The 18,440-nt window shown below is 46.0% G+C and overlaps 1 protein-coding gene across 9 annotated transcripts in view; it reads right to left on the reverse strand.

The window, feature by feature from the left end:
- The window catches only part of HIVEP3 (HIVEP zinc finger 3), a 273,818-nt gene that overhangs the window by 84,029 nt on the left and 171,349 nt on the right, over positions 1–18,440 (reverse strand). For 7 of the 9 annotated variants that reach the window (XR_007891391.1, XM_051637732.1, XM_051637733.1 and 4 more), the window contains one exon: positions 17,342–17,436. The exons of the other annotated variants lie outside the window; for them this stretch is intronic. The gene's annotated coding sequence lies outside the window, so the exon portion shown is untranslated. The remainder of the gene's footprint in view (positions 1–17,341; positions 17,437–18,440) is intronic. 9 annotated transcript variants of the gene reach the window in all.

An 18,440-nucleotide genomic window follows, 5' to 3' on the forward strand; every position in this document is an offset into this window, starting at 1 on the left:
TCCTGTGAGTTCCTGCAGTCCACTGCTGTTTGTAGCTCTGACAGCCACGGGAAACAAAGCAGAGAGCAGCCAGGCTGGAAGCAGGAGCAGCCACTGCCCCAGCCAAGGCTCCACAGTTGGTAGATGGAACATCTCACACCCTGTCTGGGTGGCACAGAGGGACCCTCTGGTATAACTCACCAAGGGGTGGCAGGTTCCTTTCTGGACTATATTGCTGACAACCCAACTCTGATGCTCATACTTGGTTTTGGCCACCCCCTACACAGTTACTTTTTTTTTTTTTTTTTCATGTTTTCTGGTTTATATTCTGAAAAAAAACCCCTAGATCACTAAATATCTGTGGGGTTTTGACATTCCCCTCTTGGACAAAATAAAGTAATTTTACAGGGTTTTAGCAAACTCTTGGAATGTGCCAAGGGCTGCATCCTTCCAGAATGTAAATACCAGTCACTGGTAAAGGTGAGAGGCATTTGAGAGGACAGCAGGAACATCTGGAGAATCAGATTCCCCAGGTACAATACTGAAACCAGCCAAAACCTCATAGGCCACAACCTCAGGGCTCCTCACAGACACTGCCCTGCTCCCACAGCATCCCCCACAGCTTCTGCAAAGCAAACACACGCTCAGCAGAAAAGTTTCCACAGCAAACATGAGATCTTTGCCCTCTCAGCTTGCTGGTTTTTTTTTCTCGTCCCCTGGAAAGAAGGGAGAGATGAAGGCTGCTAAAGGACCCCTGCATGAAGCCTGTCATTGCTCTGGCTTTACAAGACAGATGCTGACCCAGGACCAAAGCAGAGGTTGTTGAGTCTATCCTTGCGAAGCCATCAGCCCAGGCAGCTGTGAGCACCAAAGGGAGGGGAGAGGAGGAAAGCCCTGATCAGACATGAAGAGAGCAGAAAAAAGTCACTTTTGCCCAACTGTAATATCAAGGCATATGGGAATAGACCAGTCTGTCCTTAATTCCAGTCCCCTCCCCTCAACAAATCAAAACCACCATAAACCAGAGCTAATGTACAGCCCCACTGCACAGCCCCACCAGGTCCTGGGGATGGAAGGCAGACAGTGGGCAACCTCCCCTGGCTGCCCTGCAAAGCTTGGGTGCTGCTGCCTACAGCACAAAGCAGGAGAGCCAGGCAGGGCCAAGGGATCCAAGTTTGGCATCTCAGGGTTTTGGTGTCTCCATTGTAGCAGCTCCGGCAGGACTTCATCAGAGCAGACCCTTTTCTCATGCTACCCAGAAGCTGTGCTACTTCCATGCTACCCAGGGTGAGTTACCCAGTCTGTGTACCTGTCATTTTGCCCAGAGGGTTGGAGTCAGAAGGAGTAACTTGCTTCTCCACACAGCAAAAAGCACGCCTGTATTTTCTGCCTCACTTCCCCAGCTCATGGCACGCCAGGTGGGCAACCCCTGCTGCTATGAAAACTTTGCATCACTTCAGGTCATGACCTCGCCAGATCTCACTGGCTACATCAGAATCTGGAAGACATTGGTATTTTCCAAGGAGCCCTGCAGGGAAATCCAGGCTGAGATTCAGCAGGCAGCTGCCCTACCCACCGAGAGTGGCTGCATCGTGCCCGCAGGCTGGGAGCTTGAGGGAAGTTTGATTGAAATCTGAGGACCCGTCATTACCAGTGTCAGAAACCCTTCTGGGCAACCACAGCCTGACATTCCCACACTGTTGCACAGGAGGTTTTTCTTTCCTTGCTGCCCTGTGGTACCAGGCAAGGCTGTTAGATGCCTCCCCAGCTGCCCTCTCTCTGTGCACTGTTCCAGCATCGGAAGCGATGCCTTGAGCTAACCAAGCTCCCCAGTGCTCTAGTATCCAGTATTAGAAGATAGCACAGAAACACAAATACATTATTAATTCTTTGAATTAGGAAAATGCAAAAGCAGGATGTAGATGGGGGAATTATTGCATCTGCTCACAGCCTCTGATAAGAAAAAAACCACAAATAAATCAGACCTTCCTGAGCAGTGTTCCGGGCACAGCACCCACACCCAGCGCCGCAGCATTCTAGTCTGTGTCTTCCTTAACCAAACACAAAGGGGAGATCCTGAGAGATTTCTGTTTAAGTGACAGTGGAAAAAAAAAAAACAAAACAACACAACTTGGAATCTCAGTGGAAATAATTCAAAAAAGGAAACTACCCCCACTGGTTCAGGACCAGACACAAGTGCGTTTTTCCTACCCTCAGTGAGAAGAAAGCCAGAAAGAGAAGAAAATGGACCTTTTAGTCCCTACAGGCAAAAAACCAGAGCTTCTGATCCTATCATCAGGCTGGTAACCTCCTATTTACAGAAACAGTCTTGACTCGTTGGGAGCATATACTGAAATTCATTTGTATTTTGTCACATACCAGAAACGGTGAAAAAAAAAAAATAGCAATACTGATCAGACACATTGAGCAAGTACCTGCCTGTCCCCAGTGCCACCCTTGTCTTGAAAAGCTTCCTTCAGAAAGTGCTGTGCTTTTGTTACGTGGCAGGGGAATTGGTAGCAAAGTCAGTTTAATTAACACAACTTCTCTCAAGATAAATATTTTCTTAGGCAAGGAGGAGCTGCTGAAATGCTGTGCACAAGCATCTGGGCAGATGGAAGCAGATCATATCATCACAGGCTGGGTTGGGGTGGAAGGGACTTTAAAGAGCATCTAGTTCCAACCCCCGCATGAGCAGGGACACCTCCCACCAGCCCAGGCTGCTCCAAGCCCCATCCAACCTGCCCTTCAACACTGCCAGGGATGGGGCAGCCACAGCTTCCCTGGGCAACCTGGGCCAGGGTCTCACCACCCTCACAGCAAAGAATTTGTTCCTAATATCTCATTTAAATCTCCCCTCTTTCAGCTTGAAATCGTTCCCTCTCATCCTATCACTACATGTAAGAAGTCCCTCTCCAGCTTTCCTGTAGGATCTACCAATGAATGTAGAACCTGCTGCATTCGATGCTGCAGCTCATTCAACTACTTCTCCCTGGAAATGTTCCTCAAGTCTCACTTCAAACGGATAATAGAAATCCTGCAGATGTCTGTGCACACACACACACACACTCATATCTGTACATTAGTGACCCCAAGTTAGAAGCTGCACAGCTCCTTACAAGCAGCTACAAAGGGTGCAAAGACTTGTCACCACTGGAAGGCCCTTGTGTTCTTCACACCAACAACACGGAGGTTCAGAGGGAAACGTCACATTTCAGAGCTCTCCTACTGCCAGTGAAGCCCAGTCACAAAAAGCAGAAATCATTTTAAATCAAGATATATATTTGTTTAACAGGAAAGAAAGAAAAATAAAAACACATGACTGAGTTTGGAGGGAATGTTGTTAGCTTTGTAGCAAGAAAAGAATCAAGTCTGGACAGTGTTTGCTCCCTTGTCATCACAAGCTCCACAAACCTCCCTTGTACACACACAAAAATGCACCTTGTGCCAGAGAAATGAAGCAGCACTTAATGTGAACCAGAATGTGCTTTGGTTAATTGCCAGGTGATTGTCTCTTATTAACAGATACTTCTTGTAGATGAATGCAAATATTTACATAGGGACCCCACTGGCTGTGTCCATCTATTCTGGTTTTTCCCCTCATAAACCTGTTCCTCAGGAATCACAGCACTCACTGCAGAAATGAGAGAAAACCCAGAGCAGGATTTTCCACATCTTCTCCATGCCAGACAGGATCTCCCCTGCACTAGAGAGTCTATTTTAAATCTGATTGGAATAAAGTATCAATCACAATTCCCCATCCCTGACTCTTAGACAGGGATGCAGCTGGACCAAGTATTCACTCCAGCATCTGCTGCTTCCAGTGGACTATTGTTGGAGAGCTGAGGTGGTCTGGGATGGGGAAGCTTCTCTCCACTTTGGTGGGACAAATTGACTGAGCATATAGCAATGTGGCAGGACAAAGAGCAAGTATTTAACAAAATTAAGACCTGAAGACTTCTGTCTGTGCCTGAGATATAACAGCCATTCCTAGTTTAAAAAGCCAATTTAAAAACCACAAAGCCTGGTGCTGTCTTGCCCTTTCCTTGCTCTGAGTCTCCAGGCTGCTTCAGACAATGCCACTTCCTTACTTTTTCCTTCCCTTTACCTCTGGAAATGGGAACACACTTCAGGCTGCAAACCTGGAGTACAAAGCCATACAAGACCACAAAAAACATTTTGCCCAGCTGCTGTAGGTCATGCATGGACTTGGAGTGAAGAACAAGCAGGAGGATCCATCCAGAAGAAGCTGCTCTGTGAGACATCCAGCCTCATGCCACTCCCAAGCAGCTGTGCAAAAACATCTGAATTCCACAGCATGGGAATGGCCCCAGTGACCTTCAGCTGGGGCCACCTCACTACGTCAAAGGAAGAGCTCATGTGTGAGATCTGTGTCTGTCACATCTCCCTGCTCAGTTGTGTAGGGCAGTTACTTAAGACACCTTGGCATTCATGAGAAGCAACTCCATTTTTGTGACTTTAATTATTATTTAATTAAATATGCATTTAATTGGTTGCTGAAAACCACTGATGAAGCTGGTAAATTGCGAGGTGACATGGAGAGTCATTATTTTTGCCAAAAGCAGTTGGGAAGATACAGAACTTGCCCTGAATCAAAAGGGAAAGGGATCTTATGCTCGGCCTCACCTTGCAGCAGAAACTGCATATGCTGCTATCACAGACACAGACTGGAGAAATGATCCTAACGTATCAAAGCCATAAGCAAAATGACATTTTAATGTATATCAGGAGAATGAGACCACTCAGTGACACAAAGCTCCACTTCCTAATCCTAATAGACTTATGGAATCTGTTTCTAATAGCTAATGAAATAAGAATCAGCCAATTATGTGTGCATTTATTATTATGCTTCTAATAAAATAAAGTGTGAACCTCTGTTTAATTAGAAATGAGCTCACAGTAGTGACTAGAGACACCTTTAAAATATCTTCCAACACTTCACAACTGAGCTCAGCAGGGCTTTGAGTTGTAGTGGCATTAAAGGAATGATATGGGGGTAAAATGCTAAAGATTTCAGGGCAAATAAATATTTTTCAAAGCCTGGTCCCTCATCCCCAGCAAAGAAGGTGGATATATCTGTGTGCATAGTCATCCAGGAAATCTGAGATGATATTCCTTCTGCTCAGCATAGGGCTCAACAGAAACTAGTCAGCCTGCAAAGCATCTATCTGGTGATATTTTTAAAAAAACTGAGATGTCTTTGGCAAGAAAAAACGGACAAAGATTTTTCATTAATGCTTCCAACCTGATTTTTTTTTTTTTAAGCAGGTTATTTTTCCCTAAGAAATTAAAATAACAGATCTTAAACCTGCAGAGAATCTAGATTCAGAAATTATTCATGTGCCTCAGCTACTGATCCAAAAAGCCTCCTGCTTTGCAAAGCCTCAGGAGGCAGAATCCCTCAAGAAACCTCACCTCAGATGAAACCTCTGTCTAATTTAACAACTGAGACACCACTAAAAATCCTCCTTATTTTAATACAAGCAAATTCTTTGGTCAAAGCTCACAACTGGCTACACATTGGAACTTCAGATGAAGTGGCTACTCAAAAATAAAACAAAGACACTTAAAACAATCAAGTTGACATCTTGGCAAAATGGATCTTCAGCCAGTGCTCAGCTCTCCTCCTGCCTATGCCATATCCACGTGAGAAGTTAGAGGAGCAATTGCTGAGAGTACTGACCCCCCAGTTGTTGTCCAGATGCTTTGGTCTGATCTAGGAACCCTCACGGGTGGGTTTGTGCTGGGCTCTCCTCACCTATCCCAGAGGAGCAACATCTTACTTTGCAAAATACCATCTACAAAGCACAGCACTGAACCTCCATCCAGCAGAGCTACTGAGCATGAGCCACGACCACTTCCACCATCAAGGTCAATTATTTGGAGCAGGGTCTTTTTGCTGGGTCCAGGGGCAGATACTGCCTGTTAAAACCACCCTGCACAGAAGCACCAAGGCCTGGAACAGACATCTGGCTCTACCTTCCCCTCTATGTGCAAAACAATGTTTGTAGACAAGACAAGACTGAACTTGCCTCCAGCTTCTTCAGGAAAGGTTAAGAAAAATGTATTTTAAAAAAAAAAAAAAATAATTAAAAAAAATCTATTGAGGGACCAGAATTCCTGCTTTAAGCCTGAGCATCAGCAGGCAAAAAAGCCTCAACTAACAATCAAACAAAACAGCCCACCTTCATTTACTGGTGCAGGTCTGGTTCCTGGCTACCTTCAGACACTGCTCCCGGGCTCTGGGCAGCAGAGAGCAGGGCTGGCTTTTGTCTGCTCAGCAGCTGAACAGGACACCTATGGCAGTACAAGTATAAAACAGTGGGGGACAGGTTCAAAAAAGGTGCTGGATGAGGTTTCTACACAGCCCTGAACAGATGGCTCCAGCCACATCTTGTTACGGAGGGGAACTAAGAGCTCCCTCGGTAATGAAGAGCAGGGGCAGGTCTGGAGGAAGGGGTCACCTCTTTGAATCGACCAGTTGAAAGAGTCTGAAACACCTGGGCAAGCTGCAGCCCCACCAGCCCTGCTGCAGCTCAGCAACATCACAACTTTTGCACAAACAAGTCACTTAATGAAAAGAAACGAAGCGAGTAGCTTTGTGCTGCTGGGAGGAGCAGGAGGAGGGAAGTCCCCAGTGGCAGCATCTGAAGGGCAGGGACCTCCTAGAGCTGCTGCTCACCCTGCTGCTCACCTTTCTGCTCACCCCTCGCTTGGCAAGTCGGTCTGCAAGATCAGTGATCCTCTCCACACGTTTCCTCTCGCAGCGGTTGCTGTCCCAGGGTGGGGGGTTCCCCCCGGAGGGGCAGGATGTGGTCCCACACCTCCTGCACCACACACAGCACCCAGGGGCACCCAGCACCCTGAGGGCTTGGAAACCCTGCAGACAAACACGGCAGCAAGATTGCTCAGATTTGCCCCCAGCTCCTCCACCAACTCAGTACCTGACCACAAGCCACCCAGGAGTTTTGCTCCTCCACTCCCAGGCTGTAGCTGGTGAGGAGCATCTCTGTGCAAGCCTTCCAACACCTCGCTGCATTGCTCGTGGCTCCTCCACCCTGCAAGGCTGCAGGCCAGAAGGTGGTGCTGCAAGAATGATGTAGACCCAACTGCCTGACCTGATCTAGGGTGGAAGATGCTGAATCATCCCTTGGGCTTCAGAAACTTCCCTCTCCACCCCCCCACCTACCAGACCTGCTCACTCGAAACCAACAAGGGCCAAAGCTGAAGGAGCCCAAGCAATTAACTGGCCACCTGGGCAGGAGCCTTCTTCTGAGGAACCTGAAATTACAACCTTGGTTTCCGCTTTGCAAGATTTTCCTCTTTGAGTCTTTTGCATTCGTACATGAACAACGGGCTGTCAGGGAGGAGAGCTGTAAACATGGCCCTGCTCTGGCTACAGAGAGGATGCTTGGGCAGACAAGCAGCAGTCATGGGTCAAGTAGCAAACCTGGTTCTCATGGGGGATTTTAACTACCCAGGTATTTACTGGAAGGCCTCCTCAGCCAGCCATTCACAGTCCAGAAGGTTCCTCCAGTGCATTGATGATAACTTCTTGATGCAAATGGTGGATGAGCCAGCAAGGAGAGGAGCTGCTGGATCTTATACTCACTAACAAGAAGGGTCTGGTTGAAGCAGTGAAGGTTCAGGGCAGTCTTGGCTGCAGTGACCATGAGATGGTGGAGTTCAGGATCTTGTGCAGTAGGAGCAGAATAACAAAGGGGATCACAACTCTGGACTTCAGCAGGGCCAACTTTGGCCTCTTCAAGCAATTGTTAGGGGAAATCCCATGGGACAGGCTACTAGAAAGTAAAGGGGTCCAAGATAGCTGGTTAATGTTCAAGGACCACTTCTTCCAAGCTCAAGATCAGAGCATCCCAACGGGTAGGAAATCCAGAAAGGGAGCCAGGAGACCCACATGGCTAAAGAGGGAACTGCTGGGCAAATTCAAGTGGAAGAAGAGAATTTACAGATCATGGAAGAAGGGGCTGCTCACTTGGGAGGAAAATAAGGCTGATGTCAGAGGATGCAGAGAGGCAACTAGGAAAGCTAAGGCCTCCTTGGAATGAAACCTTGCAAGAGAGGTCAAGGACAACAGAAAAGGCTTCTCCAAATACATTGCAGACAAAACTGACACTAGAGGCAATACAGGCCCACTGCTGAATGAGGTGGGTGCCCTGGTGACAGAGAATACAAAGAAGGTGGGGTTACTGAATGCCTTCTTTGTCTCTGTCTGTACTGCTGGAGACTGTCCCTCTGAGGGACCTCTGAGACCCCAGAGGAAGTCAAGATAAAGGAGGAGTTTGACTTGGTTGATGAAAACTGAGTTAACGATCAATTAAGCAACTGGACATCTATAAATCCATGGGTCCTGATGTGATGGACCTGCAGGTGCTGAGGGAGCTGGTGGAAGTCATTGCTAGGCTACTCTGCATCACCTTTGGTAAGTTGTGGGGAAAGGAGAGGTGTCTCCCTTCAAAAAGGGTGAGAAGGAGGACCCAGGTAACAATGAACCAGTCAGCCTCACCTCCATCCCTGGAAAGGTGATGGAACAACTGATCCTCGATGTTGACTCCAGGCATATCCAGGATAAGAGGGTCATTAGGAGCAGTCAACACGTTTTTACCAAGGGGAAGTCAAGTTTAACCAACCTGATACTCTTTTATGAGGATTAAACCAGGTGGACAGATGATGGTAGTGCAGTGGATGTGGTTTATCATGACTCCAGTGAAGCATTTGGCACTGTCTCCCACAGCATCCTTGTAGCTCACCTGTGCTCTGGATGATCGAGTAGTGAGGTGGGTTGTGAACTGGTTGGGGGAGAGAAGTCAGAGAGCTGTGGTCAATGGGACAGAGTCTAGTTGGAGACGTGTATCTAGTGGAGTCCCTCAGGGGTCAGTACTGGGACCAATGCTATACAACACATTCATCAACGACCTGGATGAGGGAACAGAGGGCACTGTCAGCAAGTTTGCTGATGACACTAAACTGAGAGGAGAGGCTGACACACCAGAGGGTTGTGCTGCCATCCAACAAGGCCTGGACAGGGAGAAATTTAATGAAATACAACAAGAGCAAGTGCAGAGTCTTGCATCTGGGGAAGAACAACCCCATGTACCAGTACAGGTTGGGGACTGACCTATTGGAGAGCAGCTTCGGGGAAAGGGACCTGGAGGTCCTGGTGGACAGAAGGATGAGCCAGCAATGTGCCCTTGTGGCCAAGAAGGCCAGTGGCATCCTGGGGGGTTCCATGGGCTCTTCTGTGATGCCAGTTCCTAACAGCAACAAACTGGTATGCAGGTAGCCCAGCATTTATCTGGGGAGTTCCTATTCTGTGACCTGGACTGAAGAGCAAACTACACTCATGCTCACGTTCATGGGGCACTACAGACAGAGGATGCCAGGAAAACAGATATACTGTAGTCAAGGCCCTTGATCTTTTGGAATAAGCATTTCCAGGAAGACTAAAAAGTTGATTTTCAAGATGTGATGCCACAATCTCACATGGTCTTCAGAAATCCTCAAATGTTAACACCAGAAGATAGCACGAGAGATGACAAAGCCTGACCTCCTGCTAAGCACAGGCTGCAGAACCTCTCAGACATTTTTGCATTGAGCTCATTACTTGTCCTTGAGCTTCAATATCACTTATGAAAACATAAACCAGTCTTGCTTTAATGGTGGTTGAAGAAGCAGTTCTCAGTGAAGAGGTTCCAGTGATCAATTTCTTCTCTGCTAAGATTCTGTCCCTTTTTTTCTAGGCTTACTTTGTCTAGTTTCATTGCCCAAATGCTGCACCTATAAAATTAAATACCAGAATTTGTATTGGTTTTGTTTTTGCTCTTTGAGGAGAAATACCCTGACTTAGCACACAAGCCAAGAAGAGATCTTTGTGTGCCCTTCCTAAAACCAGCCATGTATGTTGTAATTCCCCACCTAAAATTGCTACTTGAGATCTATTTGGGGTAAGAGAAACATATTTTAACTTTTAGACCTTACACAAACCAAAACATAGAGAATTCTTGGAAACATGCTTCCTTTCAACCAGCTTTCTAAACACCTTATGCAAACTTTCCAGCTGCCACTGGTTTTGCAGTCTGCAGGCTGACTGAGACTGCTTTTGATGAGCAGCAGAGGTCAGGAGCCAGAAACCAGCATCATTTTCCCTGATCATTGAGATTCTACAGTGCCAAAGGTCAGAGTGGGTAAAAAAAAAAAAAAAAAAAAAGAAAGAAATTAAAAAGAGATATTTCTGTTCTTTGCAATCTATTTGACACTGCAGTACCCACGTCTGGCTATCTGTCAACAGCAAAATTCCTGTTCCATTTTCTGCAGCACCAAGATTTTTAAAACGTTATTCTTCAATACAGCAAAACGAAAAAAAAAAAAAAATATATATATATTTTTTTTTTTTCTTAGTAACTGCAGAGCTTAATAATCACAGAGCACCCAGTACCCAAGACTTGCAGTTGAACACAACCCAACCATCAGCCCCTCCCCTGCCCTTCCCCTGTTAGCATCCCAGCACGGAGCTTGAGGACTGGGTGCCCGGGCTGCTGTTTTTCAAGCCATATTCCAGTGACTTAAAGCAACCATAAATCTCCAGGGCTATTTGAGCCATTCCAAAAGTCAAGCTAACAGGGAAGCAAAGGCAGGAGCTGCTCCATCTGGCTGGCGGATCACACGGAGCGGAGCTGCCCGCGCTATTTTAGGAGGGAGTGGGAGCAAGGTCAGCCATTAGAGCAGCTCCAGAGCCACTTCCCCCAGCAGCACGGAGGAACTGGTTTACTAGAAGACACTGTATAAATATTTTGCTGAGCTGCAAAAGGAGGAAGTTTCCTCGGCCCCAGGCTGACATGTGTCAGGATGGGTTCCCAGGCACAATGCTCAATGAGTGCTATTATACTCAAGGGTGTTTATTTCACATTGCAAAGCACTTGCCAGAACACACAATCACGGGTCTCACCCCACAGAGAAACTCCTCCTAAAAGAGAATGAGACGATTATGTTGGGATTAACCCTTTGGTGGCAGCAGGACTTCCCCCAGTCCTGCACCACGGAGGCACAAAAGCTCCTCTTGACACCCCCTCAACCCAGTGAGCTCACTGAAACCCTTCATTTCAGCCCAGACAGGTGTGATGGGGGTTCCTTCTGCTTCTTCACTGGCTCATTATCTCCCCCAGCTTTGATGCTCTGTGGATTATCTTGTTCCTCCATCGTGAGGCAATGCAAGAACAAACTGATCTGAAAGGGCAGATCCCATCACAGCAGAAAGGGGTTTTATTTCCCTGGGGTATTTCATTTTCACTCCAACTGTCATTTTCTTAATTAAGACAAATGAGGGAAACACCAGGGCAATAAGCATCTATCCTTGCAAGTAAAACCAATACATCTCTTCCCAGCTGAGCAAAGGTCCTGCCTCAAGAACAATTCTGATTGTCCTTAATTGTCCTTGCACTGGGGTGGCCACTGTCCTTGAGGCAGCCATTCCTGAATTGTATGGTTAGGAAGAACAGAATTAGGCCTACTTTGTCCCTCTGCTCCTTTCCTTGCTGCCAGTTTGAAATTTAACAACTTCATTGAGCAGCGTGTTTTATCCCAGCACCCCAGGTCCACCACCAGCCACTCCTAGACAGCCTCACTAAAATAGAAATGCATCATTCCTGTGGCACAGCTGAAACACGGGATCCTGGAGAAGTGTTGCATGACAAGTTCATATCAGAGCTGAGCCCAAGCGTCCTGTTTTGCCTCCTGTTATCTTGATAAGCTTCTCTTTTTCCATTCTAAAGAACCACACCGCAAGCAAGCAGATAATTTCCTCCCACTTCCCATGCAGCAATCTTTCCCTTCAGTTATGTGGTGGAGCCTCATCACTTCTTCCAGGAGGGCAAGAGGATCACTGTTGACTTCACTGAAGGATGCTGCAGGCTAATGCCACCACAGAAAACTCTAGGAAGCAAGAGACTTGGAGGGTGTTGTTAAAAGTCTGAATGGCTTATTCGTATGAGAAGGAGAGAAGGTGGAAGATCATCCAGCCCTTTCACACCAAGAGGGCCTTGACCTCTAAGAGAACAGGCTCAGACTGTGGGTTTATGTGCATCATCATCACGTTTCATTTCTGTGATCTGCTTTTTTGTTTAGCAGTGAGATGTGCACATCTCTATATGGGCAGGACTTTTGGCCATCTGTGGTAGACAGAGATACCAGTAAAGTCATCACTTGAAGTAATAACTCTCCTCTGTGTGTTCTCTTGAACTATTAACTTTCTGCAAGGCATCTGCACCACAGCAGAGGTCAGGAGGAGAAAAGTCACATTTGCAACTTCCACGGGACAGGCTCCTCTCCTGTGCACACCAGGTTTGGTAAAATGTCACCCTGAAACATGCCTAGGCACCCCGGGTGCAGACAGGCCTTCTGCCACCCTTTGCCAAGGTGCACCAGCAGGAAGACAGGACATCCTGGCTGGTTCTGGCAGGAGGAAGGAGCCAAGCACAACGTAGCAGGCAGCCTGGGGACATGTCTTGTTAGTGCTGGGCACGTTGCTGGCAGCATGAGAGCAAGTTCTCTGGGTGTAGTCATGTAATATAAACCTTACAGCCCATTCCTGAAAACATTCAAGGTCAGGTTGGAAGGGACTCTGAGCAACCCGATCTAGTAGAAGATGTCCCTGCTCACCACAGAAGGGATTGAACTAGACAAACTTTAAACGTCCCTTCCAACCCAAACTATTCTATGATTCTATGATCACAGCTCTCAAGGTATTTGGCCTTTCAAAGGCACTTGACTTCAAGAAAACAACCTTGACATCTTGCTACTCTCATGGACATGCAAGAACCACTGTTACTGGCAGAGATTTGAATACCCTACTCAGGGGACTTGAGCCATTTCTGCTTCTTCAATTCTTTTGGACCTTTCTCCTTACTTCACACTCCTCCCTAAATCATCTCTAAGTGTGTGGTAACCCCAGGAGATGACTAGTGCTGGACAAGAAGCTAAAGGTTTTCTTTGTGAACACATGGTTGGCTGGGCAAGGAGAGGCCATGAAGTAGCTTAGCAGATAAGGCTTCTTGTTCTTCAAAACAACCAACCTATTTTACATACCAGGAGCTACAGCAAAGAAGCTGTTTCCTGTAAGATGTTGAGATATTTGGTGACACTGTTCATCTCCCTGTTCAATCTCCCTGTTTCCCAGAGGAACCATCTCTTTCCTCATTACTTTGCTCAGCCCAGTCTTTAATGTGACACTTCAGGTTTAGGGGACAAGGCAGCAACAAAAGACCTAATCAGAAAAGTTCTTGTGGCCCCCTAGACTTTCATGCACAACCAGCAACTCATCTACACTGTTTCACCCCAGGACAAAACTAGTAAAGCTCATTTTCTTTCTATGAATCATCTTAAGAAAACAGCCCCAACTAAAATATGAAACATTGCTGCCACAACACCAGCTTCTGTGGGAATTTATTTTTAGAAGCAGCTTCAAATAGATTGTGTGTTACCTTGTTAAAAACATCTCCTCTCTATTTTGGTAAGAGGTGACACAAGAGCAGTGACACACTCGTGTGCAGAGGGGCACTTCACAGCCCACACCACAAACTCTGCTCACCACCCAGCTGAGAGAAATCACTGTAAAAACAGAAGAGGAGGGTCCAAAATTGGTCTTGACACCTCAGTGCCAATGTAAAAAAATGCCAGGGCTTAAACAGAGCAATGTAAAGGGATGAGACAAAGAATATTTTGGAAAGGACAGTGGGTTTCCAGCTATAAAAGTGAAAAGAAAAAGCTGCGTGTAACTTTGAGGAAGGGATTTGGGTTTTGACAGCCAACCCTTGGTCTGGAATGGACTCTGATGTAATGTGGACTCTGGATTTGAAGGGCTATTGCTGCTGTGAAACTTGGTCTCAATGCAAAGACTCGAGGACACATCCTGATCTGGCTCCTCCATGACACGTTCTGCACCAGTGAAGTAACAGAAAGGGAAAGGCAAACAGGCTTGGCAGAAGCAGACATCCCTGCAGACATGCACACACTGAGGGGGGTCCTTGCCCCAAAACAGGCTCCAGCTGTCTCCTGACACAGGGACTGAAGAGGGCATCACATCCTCAGGTGTCCACCCAAACCCACTGTGGATAATTAAATCTGGGCCAAAAGTAAATCTCCCCAGGCCTTGCTGTGTCCACACTGCTCCTCCTCATGCTCCCTGCCCTTTCTGAAAGCACATGGGAAAATGCCTCGAAGAAGGCACAGCTGAATCCTAGCAAGATAAGCTCAAAGGGGACATTTCCAAAAGGTTCATGGCACTGGGAAACCAAATAAGAAGGCAAAAGTTGAATTAAAACAGAAGAGCAAACAGCAATCATGTGAGGTTTGGAAGTGATGAGAAGCCTCTGCCAGTGCCTGTGGCTGGTGCTTGAGCTCTGTGACATCAAACCTTCCCATTTAGTTGATAAAGCATGGAGTAATGGTCACAGCACCCACACAGGTGTGTTTCCATGCTGAGAGGCTTTCAGTCTTGTAAAACTTGTAAGACACCTTAATATTTTGGCTGCAGCTTTCCAAGGAAGCTCACTTTTGCATGGTGAATAAATAGGGAATCTGAAGGGATGAATCTGATGGAAAATTAGCTCATTTGCCAGATACTGTTCTGCAGCCTTTGCTGTATGTGGGTACATATGGGTGAGCACATATGCAATGCCATACAGTTTTGTTTTGTGAAATAGCTGACAGCTTTTCAGAAGTGGAAAACAGCAAGAGAAAGAAGCAGTAAAAAAAGTGATGGGTAAAGTCAGTGGCATATGCAAGTGAGAAAAGATAAGGCTTTTGGTGAGACAACAGAAGTGGAAAATTACAGCAGGACCATTCCAGAGGGAAAAAGCCACATGTAGGATGGGGCAAGGATGCTACACAGGCAGGGCTTTGCCATGCCAGAAGATCAGGAGCAGAACTAGGGTGCTGCCAGAGGGCAGATTTGGTACCATCCTCGAAAAAGAAGCTGAAAGAAGAGAAGGAACATGCTTGAAGACACTAGCACAGGGGCCACCTACAGATTACTGAGATGGGAAGGGGGAGGGATTTGCTGACAGCAAAAAAGGAAATCATGGAATCATGGAATTGCCAGAGTTGGAAGGGACCTGCTGAGATCATCTAGTCCAACCTTGCTGCTAAAGCAGGATCCCACTGCATCCAGGTGGCTTCTGAATATCTCCAGAGATGGAGACTCCACAACCCCCCTGGGCAGCCTGTCCCAGGGCTCTGTCACCCTCACCATACAGACGTTTTTCCTCATATTTAAATGGAACTTCCCATGTTCCAGCTTGTGCCCATGGATGATTCTAAATGCTGGATGCAATATAATTCTCTCTAAAAGCCCAACCAGCCAAAGATTTATACATTGCACCATAAGAAACAAGTTAAAAATACTGCCAAAACTCCTGAAGGTTTTAAAAAAATTTTTATATGTGTTTTTTTTTCTTTCACATAAATAAAAGTCAGAGAGATAAATGAATCCTAATTGATCTGATCAGGGTTATTGCAGTGGTAAGAATAATTTACTGGTCCTGTAATCTTTTCTACCATCTCTCCAAAAATAATTCCCTTTGTGCACCTGCTTTTAACACCACCATATTAGAGAGCATGTCCAAATATTCTTCTATTAGGATCAAGAAATACTTCACCCACTCAGCGAAATGCAATGAATAAATACAAAATCATTCATGTTATGTACTCTCTATAGTGATATTTCAGACTTTTTCCCCCAGAGTAAATCAATTTTATGTAGTTAAGAGTCCTTGAAAATCTCAAATTGCAAGTCTTTGTTCACAGAACTTAATTTCTTAAGTTCTTGTAACTTTGAGAAAGACATACAGGTCACAGAGGAGGGGACTAGAAATCAGCATTTATGAGCCCAGTGCAATACTGGCCTCATGTGCCTCAGTTTCCCCCTTTGCAACATGGCAATAACATTTTTGGCCCTATGCCCCAGGTGCTGAAAATCCTAATTCACTATCTCTGAAGCCTGAGGTGAAAAGCAAATAGAAACTATTTTTCCTGTTCAAGCTAAAATTTCCAGAAACAGATGCCACAGAGAGAGATGTCACATGGAGAGCCAGCCTGCCAAACACAGACACATTTAGGTGCAGATAACAACAAAACCCAGCTTTATTTTCCTCCTGGGAGAGAAACAAGAAACTAATTCTCATCTGAGTTAATTTGCAGCTAAATACCTTTGGGGTCCACCCACTTTTTTTTTTTTGCTGTCATTTCTTGTTAGTTTAACACCAACAGTTACAGGGACACAAACAGTGGCTGTCCACTGTATTTTTGGTCTCTGTGGGCAGCATCTGGCTCTACCCTGTTGCATTATAAATATCAGCCTGGTCTGGAAAGCTTCATTTATCAGACCCCCTGGAAATTCAGAAATCCTGGAATACTACACCTTTCACCATCTCCACCAAAATGCACCCATGGGATAATCCACTGGTACAGAAATGCAGTGTCTGAGCCAGGTAGCCAAAAATCCAAGCAAAGAACATACAGATCATGGACCCCCAGCAGGTCCCCACCATCACCCACCACTGCCTCCTCAGTCTGGAAGTCATGAAACAAACTGGGCTTGTTTTCCTTCCCTCTGGGTCTAAATCCCAAACATTCCTTAACACTTTCTCCCAAGGAACAAGCAACGGAGCAAGAGGAAATGGCCTCAAGTTGAGCCAGGGAAAGTTTAGATTGGATATTGGGAGCAATTTCTTCCCCAAAAGGGTTGTCAGGGGGGGAGCCCCCATCCCTGGAGGGGTTTCAAAGCCCTGTAGATGTGGTGCTGAGGGACATGGGGCACTGGTGGCCTTGGCAGGGCTGGGGGAACAGCTGGACTTAATGATCTGAAGGGTCTTTTCCAACCAAAGCAATTCCTTTATTCTATGATTAATGAACAAGCACTTGCTGAGCAAAAGGGCAGTGACAAGGCATGAAGGAAAGGTGGGCTTTCCATAGGAAACAAAGGGGAAAAGAAAACTGGAACAAATACACAGGAAAAAGTCAACTTTCCCAGAAAGGACAGCTCCTGCTCTTTCAAACCCCTGACCCTGCCACAACTGGTCTTGTTCAGACACCAGGGTGGTAAATAAACTTCTTTCTCATAATAAAACTTCAAAGGGGATGAGGAAATCTCTTGCTTTGGGATACAAATCTCATTGTCCCTGGGAGCTGCATTGCCTTTTGTACCTTTTGCACTGCAGGATGATGCCCATGCACTGCCAGGGGGAAGCAGGGTGTCCAGGTGTCCCAGCTCTAGCACAAGTCAGTATTTTTTATAATGGATTTGAATGATTGAACAGAGTTTGCTTACTAAAATTGCTGCTGATATCAGGCTGGGATGGGCTGCGAGTACTTCAGGGGCCAGGATTAGGATTCAATATGATCTTGATAAATTGTAGAAATGGTCTGGAAAAAAAAAAAAAAAAGAAAAAAAAAAGAAAAGAAAAAGAAAAAAGAGAAAAAGACAATTCAGGAATGATGGGTGAACAGTGCTAAGGCAGGAATAATCAATGACACATTCATGAGAGAAATAAATATCAGCTCACAAGGCTGGGTTTTTTAAAAAGGATCTCAGGGTTACCATGGATCACTAACTGAACAGGAGCAACAGTTGCTGTAATAAAACCCAGCAGAGAATCACAGAAGGATTTGGGTTGGAAGGGACCTTTAAATGTTACTCAGTCCAAGCCCCTGCAGTGAGCAGGGACATCTTCAACTAGATCAGGCTGCTCAGAGCCCCATGCAGCCTGACTTTGAATGTTTCCAGGGATGAGACATCTGCATCCTCTCTGGGCAACCTGTTCCACTGCTCCAGCACCCTCATTGTGAGGGATTTTTTCCCTCTATCATCACACAGCCATGTGCAGAGAAGGGCACTGTTCACCAGGTACACAAAGGGAACTTTTGGATTATGTAGTAATAATAAAGTCCTGTTACTGGACACTGCATTTCAATAAAATGGTAGAGGAAGTCCCAGTACAGACAGCAAGAATGATCAGAGATTGAGAAAGCACAGATAGGAAAAACCATGACAAAAAAGCATGGAGGCATCATAATGGTCCTCAAACACATAAAGAGTGTCACAATAGAAAGGAACAAAGTCTCTTCTTAGCTTGTCAAGAGCAGCACATGCTGTCATAGTCCTAAACAGCAGCAAGGAACAGAGGTTAGACACTAGGAAATACTTCCTGACTAAGATTAGACAGAAATTCAAGGACAGCTGTGGACTCCCCAGCACAACAGAAAATCAGCACACTGTCCATCAGGAAAGGGCTTGGAGTAGCTGGGTCTACCTTGAAGTCTTAATTTTCTTTGTTTCAAGGGGTGAAGCAACCCAATGAGTGACCAGCTGAACCTACATAACCAAGTTGTTATTAATTAACTACATTATGACAGTTGAAGCCACAGGC

This window comes from Apus apus, chromosome 21 (genome assembly GCF_020740795.1).
Source record: "Apus apus isolate bApuApu2 chromosome 21, bApuApu2.pri.cur, whole genome shotgun sequence".
Taxonomy (NCBI): domain Eukaryota; kingdom Metazoa; phylum Chordata; class Aves; order Apodiformes; family Apodidae; genus Apus; species Apus apus.